The sequence below is a fragment of the Diceros bicornis genome, chromosome 1 (genome assembly GCF_020826845.1).
Source record: "Diceros bicornis minor isolate mBicDic1 chromosome 1, mDicBic1.mat.cur, whole genome shotgun sequence".
NCBI classification, from domain to species: domain Eukaryota; kingdom Metazoa; phylum Chordata; class Mammalia; order Perissodactyla; family Rhinocerotidae; genus Diceros; species Diceros bicornis.
Genome location: NC_080740.1, coordinates 68,287,403 through 68,303,406, shown reverse-complemented (window position 1 = coordinate 68,303,406; position 16,004 = coordinate 68,287,403).

Here is a 16,004-nt window from a genome sequence, read left to right as displayed (position 1 = left end):
AAGACAGGGAACCACTTACCAAAAGGTGCACAGTGAGTCTTGACAGGCTGAAAACCACAACTCTGAGCGAAGGTGTTAAGTAAACATGGTCAACACCTGGTTATCCCCGGAATGGATTACCCTGTGTGTGGATTAACTGATTCTGGTGGCTGGAGTCTGGAGTCACCTCTCTCAGCAGTCAGGGGACATTCTGACAGTAGAGCTGTGTTGTTTTCACCATCAGCTCTTCTTCATTCTTCTCACCCCACCGCCCACTAGTCTGTAGTCTTTGGAAGTCAAAAGACTGAATGGTGAGGCTCTTGGATGCTCCCCTCACAGTGTGAAATAAATCATATCAATTCAGCAGACGTCCTGGTTTGGTAAAACTTTCACTGGCATTCACAAGAAATACCTTTTGACACCACATTTTGTTGTAACTGTGATTTGGGGTATTCTGTGAGCATCTCTATTCATCCCTATTGGATCTGTTCATTGTGGACTTGTCTAAGCAGAAAGAGGCTGGTCCAAGGCAAGCTGGGACCAGGGTGAGGGATGTGGGCAGTGGAGACGCTCCAGTAACAGTGACTGCGGCAGCCAGGGCCCAAAAGCTAGAAGGTGCATGTAAACAAAAAGGGGCCAGGCTGGGGAGGCCTCGGGACAGTCTGAGACGGCTCATGACCTTGAACATCAGGGGACGCCAGCCAGCATGCAGTGACACAAAGTCAGATGGACTCTGTGTACTTTCTAGAGGATCAGTTCATTCGCTGAGAAGCCAGAGTGCCATTCACTCATTAATTCATTCACCTGTTCACTGAACAAGTATCGGCTGAGTACCCACTAGGGACCAGGCACCATACTAGGTGCTCGGGACATAGGGGTGAATATAACAGCTATGATCCTACCTTGATGTAGTTTTATGACCTAGCGGTGGAGATGGAAAATAAATAAGAAAAGAAGCAAATGTATAATTATGAGTAAGCGTGAGAGCTACAGGAGTTGGTGAAAACCTCTCTGAGGAGGTGATGGTTAAGCCAAAATCTGAAGGACAAGTAAGAGCCAACCACTTCAAGAGGTGCGAGAAGAACTTCCTTAGGGAATGGCGTCAGCAAAAGCCCACGAAATGGGGAGAGCTCAGAGTCCTCCAGAAGCTGGCGAAGCAAGCCGACTGAGGAGGACGAGATGTAGAAGGAAAGACTGGAAGGGTAGCAGACACCAATCATGTGTTAGAATGTTACTCCAAGAGCAGAGGAAAGCCCCATGAGGGTTTTAAGCAGAGGAAGGGCATGATAATCCATAATTTTGAAAAGATCACTCTAGCTGCTATGTGGAGTGGATTATATATATGTATATAGTTTCCCTGGAATATAGTTACGTGTCCACATCTTCTCTATAATTAGCCTGTGAGCTCATTGAAGCTAGAAAAGTTTCTCTGGAACTATTAAAACAAAGTAACTACTCAATAAATATTTGTTAGGTGTGTATTTTCAGCAAATAGGTCTTCAAACTTTAGTGCTGGAAGAAACTCAAGTCGTATAGGCCATATAAAGGCAGGCTTCAACGCATTGTGTACATTTATGTCTCATTTTTATAAATATATACGTTTGCATGTTTATTTATACACATGTATAAATATATGTAACGTCTACTCTAAAATGTTAACAACAGTTACTTCTCTGTAATGAACCCACAGGTGGATCTTTTATCTTCATTTTTAAATCGTTACAGTTGATTTTTTTCCCTTCAGAACACAAAAGCAACACAGCTCTTTCTTAAACAAAATCAAACGATAATATAGACATTATCAAATTAAAAGTCCCCCTAAATCTCTGCCCCTGCAAAAACACACCACTAAAAGTTATGTGAATAGTTTTTCAGGTTTTTTCATGAATATTTGAATATGCATATAATATTCATTTTTTCAAATTATGATAGTATCTACCATTTACTGTTTTTCTTGCTTAGTGATATATCATGGACTCATTGTACGTAATTTATTTACCAAATCCTTACTGACAGACATTTGGGTTATTTCTTTTTTATTTTATGTTATTGCTATTACAAACTTTGCTACAAAGAGAATCTCCAGAGATAATTTTGCTGTCTTTATATTTTCTGTGTTTCTATATGTTTTCTAAATTTTTAACCATGTTTTGTCATCATAAAACAAAATATTTATTTGAAAAAAAAAGAAATGTCTAGGCCATCTCTCTGTCTCTGTTCAGAATTTCACTAAAGGCTGCCTTTCAATGTATGAATTCATTCATTCATTCATTCAACAAATATGTAGTTATTATGAACCATGAGCTGGTCACTGTGCTGGCAGTATAGTAGTGAGCAAATCGGATAAGGTCCCTGCCGTTAGGAAATATACGTTCTTGTGGGGAAGATAAACATTCAGCAATAGCATGCGAGTGCAAAATTACAACCCGTGATAAACTCTATTGCGGAAATGGGCTGGATGCTCTGATCCAGTTTGGGATCTAGAGAAGGTTGGGAGAGAAGGGAAATGTTCTGCAGAGGAAACCTCCAGTGGCCTGGCGGTTCTGAGGGCTGAAGATTGGCGGGAAAGGCTGGCGGGCATGGGGGTGGGAGTGACAGGTTACAGCTGAGGTTCAGTTGTCCTTTCTTATCTGCAGGTGATGAAACATCCAACAGAACCACAGGTGACTGCAGGACAGAGAGGTCATGACTCCCACACCTACCGTGGATGCCTGCATTTGCACAGTGTGGACACTCTCCTTCCTGATGCTGCTGGTGTTCGTCCGGAACCTCCGGGCCCTGTTGACCTTCAGCACCTCATGCTGGAAAGCCTCGTCCTCTTCCTCCAGCACCTCTTCCAGGCAGGTTCTTCAGCCCAGGCCATGGTCTTGGTAGCTGTGTGTGTGTGTGTGCACACGTGCACACATGTGTGTGTGGAACAAAAGCGTGGAAACACACCCTCTAGACTGTTAACAGTGATTTTCTCTGGAGAGGGAAATTTCAAGTTGAAATGTGTTTTTTTAATGCATCTGTATTGTTTGACATATATACAGGATTGTCACACAGCAAATTTCTTCCACTGTTTTCCTAATAGAATGTCTCTTTATTTTTTTAAATGCCTCAACTTCATAGAACGAATATATCTTTCCCACTACAACTTTTCTGTACAACGTTTATATAGGAAACGTTTACACTTATGTCCCCAAACTCAATACAACAGATTTAACAAAACAATCTGTAGAAAATATATTGAGACATTTCTTACCTAGTCTTACATTCCAGATACAGTCAAATATTAGAACCCCACACAGACAGCTGGGAAAGCAGAACAAATGCCCACAAAGAGGATGTGGAAGATGTTGCTGTAGACAAAGAAACTTTGTAACCACCAGATTAATTTGTGTTCAGTATCATACTGTAAGCATTTATAGCCTAACATCGCAGTTCATTACCTACATTTTACTGAGCTTAGTTACGTTTCAAAAATTCATTGAGTGTTTGGGGTTGATGTGTTATGTGACATAATTTTTCCCATTCAAAATCATAGGAACTTAATTATCAGTTAGCATGCTTGCACAGATCATCAGATTTTAAGAAGCAGAATACTTTTTTTTTTTTTTCCCAAACAAGTAGACATTTTTTTATTGGGGAAAAACTGTCATAAGGACTCTTATTCAACTTAAAGTAACTGGGGGAAAAAAGGAGACTGTATGAGGGCCGGCCCCACGGCCTAGTGGTTAAGTTTGGTGTGCTCTGCTTTGGCGGCCTGGGTTTGGTTCCTGGGCGTGGACCTACACCACTCGTCGGTGGCCATGCTGTGGCCGAGACCTACATACAAAATAGAGGAAGATTGGCACAGACCTTAGCTCAGGGCTAATCTTCCTCAGCTGAAAAAAAAAAAGGAGACCGTATGAGAAAGATCCTAGGAACTTCCACGGAACAGCCAAGCCCCACGAAGGAGCCTGAGGCAGTCAGGCTTCAGGGGCAGCATAAACCCAGGAGTCAGGCCATATCACGGCTTCCAATGCCTCTGCTCAGGTCGTCTCTATGTATTGACTTCATTCCTGTCTCTTGATGCAAACCAGCTCTGTCCACAGCTCTTGAGTTTTACATTTTACCATTTTTAGGCACCAGAAGGAGACTGATCTGATGTTCTTTCTGTTCCCAAAAATCCAGGAAAGGAATTCACTGTTTTTGCTTGGGTCAGGTGCCGCCCCGGAACCAGTCACCTGTAGTTGGGGAAGCGCTCGTAGAAACCAGAACTGATACAGAGGGGTCAGGTCACTTCAGAAAGTGGGAGGAGGGTTGCTGAGCAGATTATCTCCTAGACATCCATGAAAAGCCTTGAAGAAAGACAAAACAAATGAGGAAGAAAGGTTGGGCAGAGTCCATCCCTAGCCTTCAGCTTTGCTCATTCACAAGGCACACAAACTTCCCCCAGACATCCACTGTGTGTGGGATCAATAAAGGAAAGGCTTGAAATGCGGATACGACACCTAGCTTTGCAACTCACAAGCCATGTGACCCTGGATAAGTCGTGCTTTTAGAATGGGGCTAATAATTCCTCCCTGGTTAGGGAGGAATTCACTGTGGTGAAGAACTACTGGTGAGAACTCGGTGGTTCTTAGAGAGACAGCAGAGCGAGTTTAGTGACTACAAGTATAGACTCTAGAGCACTGGTTCTCAACCAGGGGTGATTTTATCCCTTGGGGGACATTTGCAATGTCTGGAGACATTTTTTTTGGTTGTCACAGTAGGAGGAGTACGCTCCTGGCAACTGGTGGATAGAAGCCAGGGATGTTGTTAAACATCCCTGTTAAACAGGACGGCCCCAGATGTCAATAATGCTGAAGTTGAGACACACTGCTCCAGAGCCAAGTTATCTGAATTCTACTTATAGCTCCACTGTTTCAAAATTTGGCAAGTTACCTCACTTTTTTGTGCCCCAGTTTTCCCGTCTGGAAAATGGGACTAGTATTAGTGTCTATCTCCCAAGGCTGTTGTGAGGATCAAATGGATTAATACATGTGAAGAGCTTAGGCCCCTGCCTGGTGCACAGTAAGTACTCACCAAATGGAAGCTATTATCTCCCCCAAACCTGGCTAAGCATCAGGATCACCTTGAGACCTAGTTAAATGACAGATTCCCAGGCTCTGCATTAGTTTTACTGGATCTGAATCTTTGGAATTTGGAATCCAGGAATCTGTGGGGTTTTTTGAGTTCCCCAGCTGGTTTTGATGATCAGCCAAGTATCGGGGTGACTGCTCTGAAGCGTCGCTACGCGGAGTGTGGTCTTCAGACCAGCAGCATCAGCGGCACCTCAGAGCAGCGCCGCCCAAACTCTGATGTGTGCGAAAACCACCTGGGGCCTTGTTACAATGCAGGTTCTGATTCAGGAGGCCTGGGTGGGGCCTGAGAGTCTGCGTTCCTAACAAGCCCCCAAGTGAGGCTGATGTGCCGGTCCTTTGACCACCCTTTGCACACAAAGCTTCAAAGCACTTTATACATGCACGTGATGGTTTCCAAGCTCTCAGCAATGCCAGTGGACCCAGAAGCCTGTTGAATGCCAAAGAGTTGAGCTAAAATAGCGGCCACTGTTCCTTTTTTTCAATAACCTAAAAGCAAGGTAAGGAAAGGCACTGGATATGAACTCTTCAGATGGTCTCTATCTCCTGAGGACCCCACCGCCCGAGCAACAGTGGAAATCCCCACTCGCCTCTCTCCTCCAGGAGAAGATCATCACTCACAAATGCCCTGGCTGGGAAAGTGTCTCCCTGTTTCCAGAAAGAATAAACAACCTTCAGAAGCTCCTGGAGATCCGTTTGCTGTAAGTAACCTGGAGTAATCTTGTTTACAAGTGGATTTTTTTTTCCTTTGCTGAGGAAGATTCGCCATGAGCTAACATCGGTGCCAGTCTTCCTCTATTTTGTATGTGGGTTGCCACCGCAGCGCGGCAGTTTGAGTACTGGCTTCACCCTTTCAACCATGTGATCCTGGACAAGCTGTTTAAAAGCCCTCTGAGCCTCAGTTTCCTGTCTGTAAAATGGGTTTATAGTACCTACAAAGCAAGGATGCCGTCATAAGGACTCAATGAGATAATGTAGGTAAAATGTTTAGCACATTTCCAGGCACAAAGTAGGTCATTATCATTATTATTTTGTGCTTCAGCAGACCTTTGCCAAGTATGTGTTAGAGAATGCTAATGTGCTAGAGAAAAATATCTGATAGAAAGCTGTGGGATGTTAGGCACATCTTCTCTTTTCAGGGGGCCTCATTTTATCCATCTGTAAAATGGGAGAACTGAAAACCTCTGTATGACAATCCCTACCAACAAGTCAACCTACTTGAACACTATGATATTCATATTAAAAACCTACTATTTAGTTTGGTATGTCTTTGACTGGTGCATTTGGGTGCTAGAGCTATTTTAAACCAGCATGAGAAAAACTACTAAAAATGTCAGCACTAAAAGGGAGCTTAGTAATAGTTTTCAAATATTTTATTATCCTCTGAACCCTTTGAAATCACAAGAGGAACATGATCTTTGAAACAAATCAAAATTACTCTCATATAGCTCAGAAAAAAATATACACATACACACCACACATATGTGTGTATTGATAAACATGTGTATCTCAACATTCATGTACTGAGAGAGAAGATGATGATAAGCAAATGTATTAACCTTTGGGGAATCTGGTAAACAGTATATGGGAATTCTTTGTACTATTCTTGCAACTTTTCTGTAAGTCTAAAATATTTCAAAATAAAAAATTAAAGAGACAGATCAGAATTTTATACCAGCTTGAAGTGGTGCTCGCATCCACACACAGATAATGAAACCGAAGGTTCAAAGCAATGTGGCTTGTCTGGGAGCGTAAAGCTGTTAAATTCCAAAGCTAGGGCTTAAGCCCTAGACTTCCAGCTTCCAGACCAAAGTATTTCCCCTCTCAGATGCTCCTTCTGGTCTTCCTTTTTAACAGTTGCCCTTTTAGTTCTCCTCTGATAGGAGTATCACTGGGTGTCCCCACCACAACTCCCCCACTACCCCTTCCCTGCACACACACACACACGCGCGCGCAAGTAAGGCTGCCTCAACTATTATTCGGAGCTGATGTCCCCACATTACCACTCTGAGACACAGAATCATGGATGACAGACAGCTGGCACTGGAATAAAGGAGGAGCATGTAGAGATTTTTCTAGACCACTAACTCATAGCACAAATAAGGAAACTGAGTTTTCTTCAGTCCTGGTGCCAGTACAATCCATTTTCCTTTTCCATCCTTTGGTCAGGAGCTGTTGCGTATTCTGGTGTGTAAGATACTCTCCCCTCTACCCACTAAGCAAAAGGAATCCAAAATTATACTGCAGCCCACACACCTGCATTACTGCTGGAAGGTCACCTTCCAGACCTGAAATTAGGGATGGTGCTTATCCTGGTGGGCTGAGCACAGAAGCACAACTCCTGCAAAGACAACAGCTTGTACATTTTAACTGCGATTCTATTATCTATGTAACTGTTAATATTGTAACAGCAATCATCATCATCGTCATGATCGTCATCATCGTCATCGTCATCATCACCATCATCATCTGTGGGCCACAAAGCTGCTCAGAGGCAGAGCCTTCTCTGAGCTTGGAAGAGGATACTCAAGCATGGATGGCCAGACTAGATGACTTTTAAGGTCTTTTCAGTAACTGATATTGTTATAATTCATTAGTTCCTTGTACCTAGAGGTACCATGTCTTGGAGTTTGTTTTTTCTCTCTTGAGCTTTTTGATAGCTGAGATGAGTGAATTTAGAATAATAAACAGCAGGCAAATGAGGTCTCTACATAAATGAGGACAACTGTGTAATTACGGCCCTTCTGTTTGCAGGTTTTGCCTCTGGAAAATAAGATGCAGGACCCTGCCCAGTTTCCACTCATCCTATATAGGGGGATGTTCATGATCACCATGCTGTACATAAGCCTCAGGCCTTGGGCTACCTCAAGTTTGGGACCACCACCCAGGCAAGCATCACCGTCAACCACCCCAACAGCTGGTGAGTGAGTTCAGGCCTCGGGTCAGAAGGATGGCATGCAGGGGAGGCTGGCTTAGCTTCCCCTTGTCAGAGGAGAGTAGCAAGGCATGAGTGAGGATCAAGTCTCCAGCATGGAGAAGAGATGCTGGGAAACTGCACCGTGGAAAAAGGTAGACTGGATAAATCAAGAGACATAGATTCTTGGCCATTATGACCGTTAATTCTCCTGTGTTCTAGGCAAGATATTTCTCCTCTCTATACCTCAGTTTCCCCGTCTACCAAGCAAAGGGATTAGACTAAATGGTTTCTACTTGCTTTCCCAACTTTGACTGATGTATTAGTCAGGTCTCTCATTTGCAAGTGACTGAAAACCAATCCAAACTGTCCTAAGTTTTAAAACAAAAAGAAGACAGAAGTCCTTGCATATATTTAACTTCAGGCATGGCTAGATCCAGCTACTTAAATGGTATCATCAGGACTCTGTCTCCACCTCTTAGGTTTATTTATCTCTGTGTGGACTTTATTCAAGTAGACTCCTCACACACACACAATGGCAGATAACTGCTAGCAGGCTCTCAGTTACACACGTTTCTCTCATCAGCCCTAGTGTAAAGAGAATTTCTCTTTTCCAAAATGTCCTTTGAAAGCCTTGGGGTTAATCCCCCCAGCTGGGGTCACATGTCCATTCTGAACTAGTCCTATGGCCAGTAGATGAAGTATGCTGATTGGTGGGCCTGAATCACATGTCTTACTGGGATAGGGTGATCAATTTCCTGAACCTAGTGGGCTGAGATTGGGGACAGGGTGACTTCAGGTTAACTGAAGGGGTAATGGTTGCTGGGTCAATTAATCCAACCAAGGTCCATTAGAATATATCATAATTACAGTCAAATCTGGAGACCACAGATCATCTAACAGATATTCTTACAACTTCTCAGGAAGCCAGGCAAGATATGGGGATCACTGAAAAGGGTGGTAAGTGGGATGTCATTCTAGGGTGGCTAGCTGCCTCTTCTCCCTTTTCCTCACCATCTTGACTTTCCAAAAGTGCTCAGGTTCTCAGGCACGTGGACCCCCTCTTGTACTCTGCTCCTCACTCTGTGCCCTTATATTAACATCCTCACTGGGAATGTGCTCTGTGTCTGTGCTCAGGGTGAATACGAGAGTGTTGGGTCCTTATAGGCAGATACAGGAAGCTTCAAGTGATGAGCTACAGCTGAGAACTATCTACCCGGGGCCAGGAGTTGATACAAGGATCCCATGAGGTAAGGTTATGAAGGTGCTTTATAAACTCTACAACTGTGATTGGGTGGTGATTGCTATTAATTTTACCAGGCCCACAGGGAAGTCCATGTGGACTCATACTGCTCTGGCCCAAATGCTGGTGGTCCAGGAAACACTCCTGCCTCTCTCACATCTTTCACATCACTGTCGAGGAGGGTGTGGGTAACAGAGAACTCAGCTGCGTGGACAGGCCATCTGGCTAGTCCTTACGAAATGCTTAGGAGTGTGGTTTCTGAAGTGAGTCAGACGAGGTCTAAGTCCATGCCCCCTCCCCACTTGCTAGCTGCATGACCTTGGGAATATTACTTAATCTCTCAAATGCTCATCTTCCTTACTTGTAAAATGGGATAATAACAGTACCTGCTTAATAGGGTTGTAGTCAGAAATAATCTACGTAAATCCAAGTAAAGAGCTTAGCACAGTATCTGTCACATAGAAGTGACTCCATAAATTTTGGTTATTATTAATATTATCTTCTCCCAAAAATGCAATCCCATACATGTCACTCCTCTTTCTTAAAGAAAAAAAAAAACTAAACCAAGATACATTCTTTTTCTTGTGTGTGACCCCTAATTGACTTTTGACTACTATGAGTTAATGGCCCTAAAGAGCAGAAATTCATGTTTTTAATCTAATATATAAATAATAAATATCCAGAAAATACAATGTGATCACTTAGATTTAGTTTTCTGAGTAATTCACACTCTTCATTAATAAGAAGAAGGAGAAGAAAGAATGGTGAGTATTGTTTAAGTGTTGCCCAGGTACTAAGTGGTTTACAGGCATGAGCTCATTTGTCCTTATCACAGCCCTGTGTGCCCCATGGAGGATACAGTTCCAGCTCAAGGAACTTGATATAATTTGGCCACATTTCTAGCCTCATAGGAAGGCTGACACACACACAACCAATTCATATTCCATGTGAGAGTCTCTGTAACCTGAGTGAGGACAAGTGTTACGGGAACTCAAAGGAAGGAGAATTAATCTTGACCAGGGAAGAGGGGTGTCACAGAAGCCTCTGAGACTTGAACAACGAGCAGGGATGTGACCGATTACAAATGGAGGGAAGTGTGTTCCCTCCCGTTGTGAAGGTGTGTTGTGTGCTCAGGGAATGGCTTTATTATCTGGTATGGTTGCAAAGTTGAGCACATGGGGTGGACGCAGAGGGAGGAGCTGTTGGGAAATCAGATGGTGGGAAATTGGACTTGAAATACAATGGGCTTTGAATCCCACACTCAAGTTTGGAACTCTTTCCTGTAGGCAATGAGATACCATTAAAGGCTTTTTGAGCATTTCGGTAACATAATCTCTAATCTTTTCTCTGTCTTAGGTCCACCAAAAAGCAGTGTATTTTTTCTATTCTTGATAAAAATGAGTCACATGTGGTTAGCATTTCATGATCATAGACTTTCAGAGATCATCAGATCCAGCCTCTGCCTTTTAGCAGGTACAGAGTATATCCCCATTTCACAGATGAGATAAATGAAGTTCAGGGAAGTAAAGTCACCTAGATAGTTAGTGGTAGAGGCTGAATTAGGATTCAGGTCACTTGAAACTCAATCCAGTTTTTCCAACATACACATCATATGCTCTCTGACCCCACACAAACTTAATTATGAAAGAGAGGGAGAGCTACTTTTTTTTTTGTGAGGAAGATCAGCCCTGTGCTAACTTCTGCCAATCCTCCTCTTGTTTTTTTTTTTTTTTTTTTTTTGGCTGAGGAAGACTGGCTCTGGGCTAACATCCATGCCCATCTTCCTCCACTTTATATGGGACGCCGCCACAGCATGGCTTGCCAAGCGGTGCGTCGGTGTGCGCCCAGGATCTGAACCAGCAAACCCCAGGCCACTGCAGCAGAGCACGTGCACTTAACCGCTTGCGCCACCGGGCCGGCCCAAGGGAGAGCTATTTTTAAAGTGCAGGCAGTTTCACCCATCACCCCACTCATTGAATAGATGTCCCTGAAGGAATTCAGGTGGGAAATGTGAATCCACCATCTTCTCTGTAGGTCTTGGTCCCTTCATGCCCTTCATAGAGTGAGACTCTTGTGCTTAGAGATATGTGTATAAAATTTTCCGCTATATGGCCTCTAAACACATTGCTGTGTTGTAGGGTGTTTAAGGGATTATTCAAAGTAATTTTAACAATTCCCAATTTCTGCCTCATGCTCTGGTATGACTAGTCTCCGTGCTGTCCCTCCACAGGTCTTCCAGAGGCTGCTGGTATCTGCAGATAGATTGTTTCTGATCCCTTTTGTCATCCACAGTTTGAACCAGTCTGTCAAGCTCCTCTCCTTGGGCAGTATCTGCCTCACCTACTCCCTGCAGTTCTATGTCCCCTCGGAGATCATCGTGCCCTCTGCCATTTCCCAAGTGCTGAAGCACTAGGCCTTCATGGTAGACCTGGGCATCCGCCCTGCCGTGGTCTGTCTGACCGTGAATAAAAGGCAGGCAGTCTTGCTTCTCTCCTGTCCCTCCACTAGGCCCCAGAAGTTTCCAGGTGTCAGGCCACCAGGACCTCCCTAGGGCAATGCAAAGTTCCAGGCAGAGTACGTGTTTGTGGAATTAAGGTGAACCTAAGAGGAACTCATCAGTTAGGTTCTTTGGTGGCAAGCAATGGAATACAACTCTGGCCAACAAGCTACAACGAACAGTTTTGGGGATAGCTTACAGAGTCAAAGGAAAAGCTAAAGAAGCAGATCTTGAAAAAGACCAAAACCAGGCAAAGCCTGAGACTGAAGTCAGAGGAATTAAGAGACTGCCTCTGGGATAAATTTCCTCCAATTATTTTCCATCCTTGGGTTTTCTGCTCAAGATACAAATTCTATGGAGAGAGAGTCCAATTGCACGTGCCCATCCACTGGGCAAGGAATGTTGGAGCATTCTGATTGACAACGCCACCAAGACCACCATGTAGTGAGAGAGGGATGGTACCTCAAATCAAAAATGGGGTTCTGCACCAAAAGAAGTGGGAATTAATGGGGGGGGGACATTAATAGCAGCAGATATCCACACAAAGTGGACATCACCATCCAGATGACAGATGTCACCAGGTAAGGGTAACTGTGAGAAACAGGGAAGAGTCAGATATGACCTTAGCCAACTTAGAGAAATGGTCACAGTGTCTTCAAATACTAAAAACAGTGAAAGTTCTAGATCAGGAGGAAACTAAGTTCAACACCCAGACCTCTATTTCTTTTTTATTTATTTATTTTTTTTAAACTTTATTTATTTATTTTTCCCCCCAAAACCCCAGTAGATAGTTGTATGTCATAGTTGCACATCCTTCTAGTTGCTGTATGTGGGACTCGGCCTCAGCATGGCCAGAGAAGCGGTGCGTCAGTGAGCGCTCGGGATCCAAACCCCGGGCCGCCAGCAGCGGAGCACACACACTTAACCGCTAAGCCACGGGGCCTGCCCCAGACCTCTATTTCTGAAAGGCTTAATCTGAGAACCTGACCAATGATCCATGAACTTCTTGGAGTTGTATGCAAACATGGTATGTAAAGGCGTTTGTTATTGTTGATTTGTTATTGTTTTTGTTGCTGTTGTTTGGGGGGTTTTTTGCAAGGAGAATCCGTAGTTCCCACCAACTTGTCAAAGGGGTCTGTAAAAGGTTATGAATCTCTGTTAACAAGGAGGCTGCCTTCTCTCAGACAGGTCTCAGTCAGAATCTCCCTCATCAGTGCTATGGGGCCCCATCCTGGTCATTATTTCTGCCAGGGATGTGGATGAAGATATAAGTAGCCCCACTTTCTCAATTTGAAAAATGAGGGCTCATAGGAAACCCCCCAAGTCATTTTTAGTTTGGATGGTGATTATGGGTTGTTTCCCCTTGGAAATTTCCAGGATCTGCACAGTCTACTCAGAACTGGGTATAAAAAATGTGGTTTTTTTCTCACTGTCCACCATGAGTGATTTCAGCAGGAGCCGTGGCCAGAAAAGGGTGCACAGTTCAGTCTAAAGTTACTCATCTCCAAGGGGTGAGGGCACAGGATGGGAAGCTTTCCAAATTTAAAAGAAGCCAGAAATCTTGATTTTGTGTATATGTAATGTATTGTTGTATGCGATTTGCTAGTATTTTGTTGAGGATTTTTGCAACGATTTTCATCAGTGATATTGGCCTGTAATTTTCTTTATTTGTGTTGTCCTTGTCTGGTATATAACTTTTCCAATTTTTATACAGTGGCAGCTAATTCAAATTGTTTTTTTTAAAACATGTGCACCTCAGGTGGCCAATTTGCAACCAGGATCTAGATTTCATTCCCAAGGTATTTATGAGGCCTTTTGAGCCTCTCTCTCTCTTCCCTCTCATCCACCCACACATACCCACACACTCACACACATTCTCACACACTCACACTCCTTAAAGAAAATGAGATTACTTAATAAAAGAAGTTTTCTTCTATTTCTTTCTGGCTTTATATTTCTTTGTTGGAAGATCTTCAGTTTCCCCATTGGCTATTCAGCAAGGTGGCTTCCAGTCTATAAATGGCAAGAGTGGAACTGCTTATATTGTGAGGTGGAATAAGCATTAATGAGTGAGAGGTTGAAGGGGACATATTTTTAGCTCAGTAGAATAAAGAACTTTCTTCTAGTGGATGAGAAGGACAGAGTAAATACCCATCTCTGAAGGTATTTAAGCAGAAGCTGGGTAACCACTTATCTAGGAAGGATTAGTTCTGCTATATGGCCTAGGAGAAGTTCCTTCCAAGTCTGAGATTTCCTTTATTTTCCTAATAAGTCAATAAAATAAAAATTTGGTGATTAAATTACTGAATCTAAAGCATGATGTTTTCATAGCTGTTGTCTGATGCTTTGTCAACAGTAGATTATAGAAGTCATGAAAGACATCCGTTTACCCTAAAAATATTTACTCTGGATGCATAGACTGTTTTCTAGGCCTTGTCTGATCTAAATACACAAGCCATAGATTTCTCTTCCTGCATTGTTTCTTACTGATTCACCTCTAACATTTACAAATTCAGTTAGAAGTACACTGAGTCAGACCTTTCCAGCAAGTAACCAATAATTCATGGAGCATCAGGTAAGGGAGCTGAGGTGGCCTCTTGAGCTGAGGCCTAGAAAGCAGAGGCTGCATGTTGGGCCACCCAGAGATGGAGTTTCAGAGCCAGGACTAGAACATAGGTCTCCTGATTTCTGATCTAGGGTCTATCGTGTCAGGCAGCTTACACGATGTGGCTTTCTGTAGTATAAAAACATTTTACAAATTTCTGAAGAACTTCAGAAATTAAGACATTTATCATTACTGGTGTAAGGTTGTTCTTAATATTCCTTTTTTATACTTTTAATGTCTGTAGGATCAGTAGTGATGTCCCATCTTTCATTTCTGTTATTGGTAATCTGTGTCTTCTTACTTTTTTTCTTGATCAGTCTGGGGAGAGCTTTATTGATTTTACTGATCTTTTCAAACAAACAGCTTTTGTAGGGTTTTTTGTTTTTTGTTGTTGCTGTTTTTATATTTTATTTATTTATTTATTTATTGGTGAGGAAGATTGGCCCTGAGCTAACAACTGTGCCAATCTTCTTCTATTTTGTTTTTTTTTAATGTCTATTTTCATTTTATTTTATTTATTTGTTTATTTTAAATTTTTTGTTTATTGCAGTAACTGGTTTATAACATTGCATAAATTTCAGGTGTACATCATTATACTTCTATTTCTGCATAGATTACATCATGTTCACCACCCAAATACTAATAACAACCCATCACCACACACATGCGCTGAATTATCCCTTTCGCCCTCCTCCCTCCCTGCTTCCCCTCTGATAACCACCAATCCAATCTCTGTCTCTATGTGTTTGTCTATTGTTGTTATTATCTACTACTTAATGAAGGAAATCATACAATATTTGACCTTCTCCCTCTGACTTATTTCACTTTGCATAATACCCTCAATGTCCATCCATGTTGTCACAAATGCCTGGATTTCATCGTTTCTTATGGCTAAGTAGTAATTCCATTGTGTATATATACCACATCTTCTCTATCCATTCATCCCTTGATGGGCACTTAGGTTGCTTCCAAGTCTTGGGTATTGTGAATAATGCTGCAATGAACACAGGGGTGCATGTATCTTTACGCAATGGTGTTTTCAAGTTCTTTGGATAAATACCCAGCAGTGGAATAGCTGGATCATATGGTAGTTCTCTCTTTGACTTTTTGAGGAATCTCCATACTGTTTTCCATAGTGGCTGCACCAGTTTGCACTCCCACCAGCAGTCTATGAGAGTTCCCTTCTCTCCACATCCTCTCCAACACATGTTCTTTCCTGTCTTGTTAATTATAGCCATTCTGACGGGCATGAGGTGATATCTCATTATGGTTTTGATTTGCATTTCCCTGATAGTTAATGATTTTGAACATCTTTTCATGTGTCTGTTGGCCATCTGTATATCTTCTTTGGAGAAATGTCTGTTCAGGTCTTTCGCCCATTTTTTAATTGGGTTGTTAGTTTTTTTTCTTGTTGAGATGCATGAATTCTTTATATATTTTGGAGATTAAGCCCTTATCAGATGTATGGTTTGCAAATATCTTCTCCCAATTGTGAGGTTGTCTTTTCGTTTTGTTGATGGTTTCCTTTGCTGTGCAGAAGCTTTTTAGTTTGATGTAGTCCCATTTGTTTATTTTTTCTATTGTTTCTCTTGCCCGGTCAGACATGGTGCTTGAAAATATGTTGCTAAGACCAATGTTGAAGAGCGTACTGCCTATGTTTT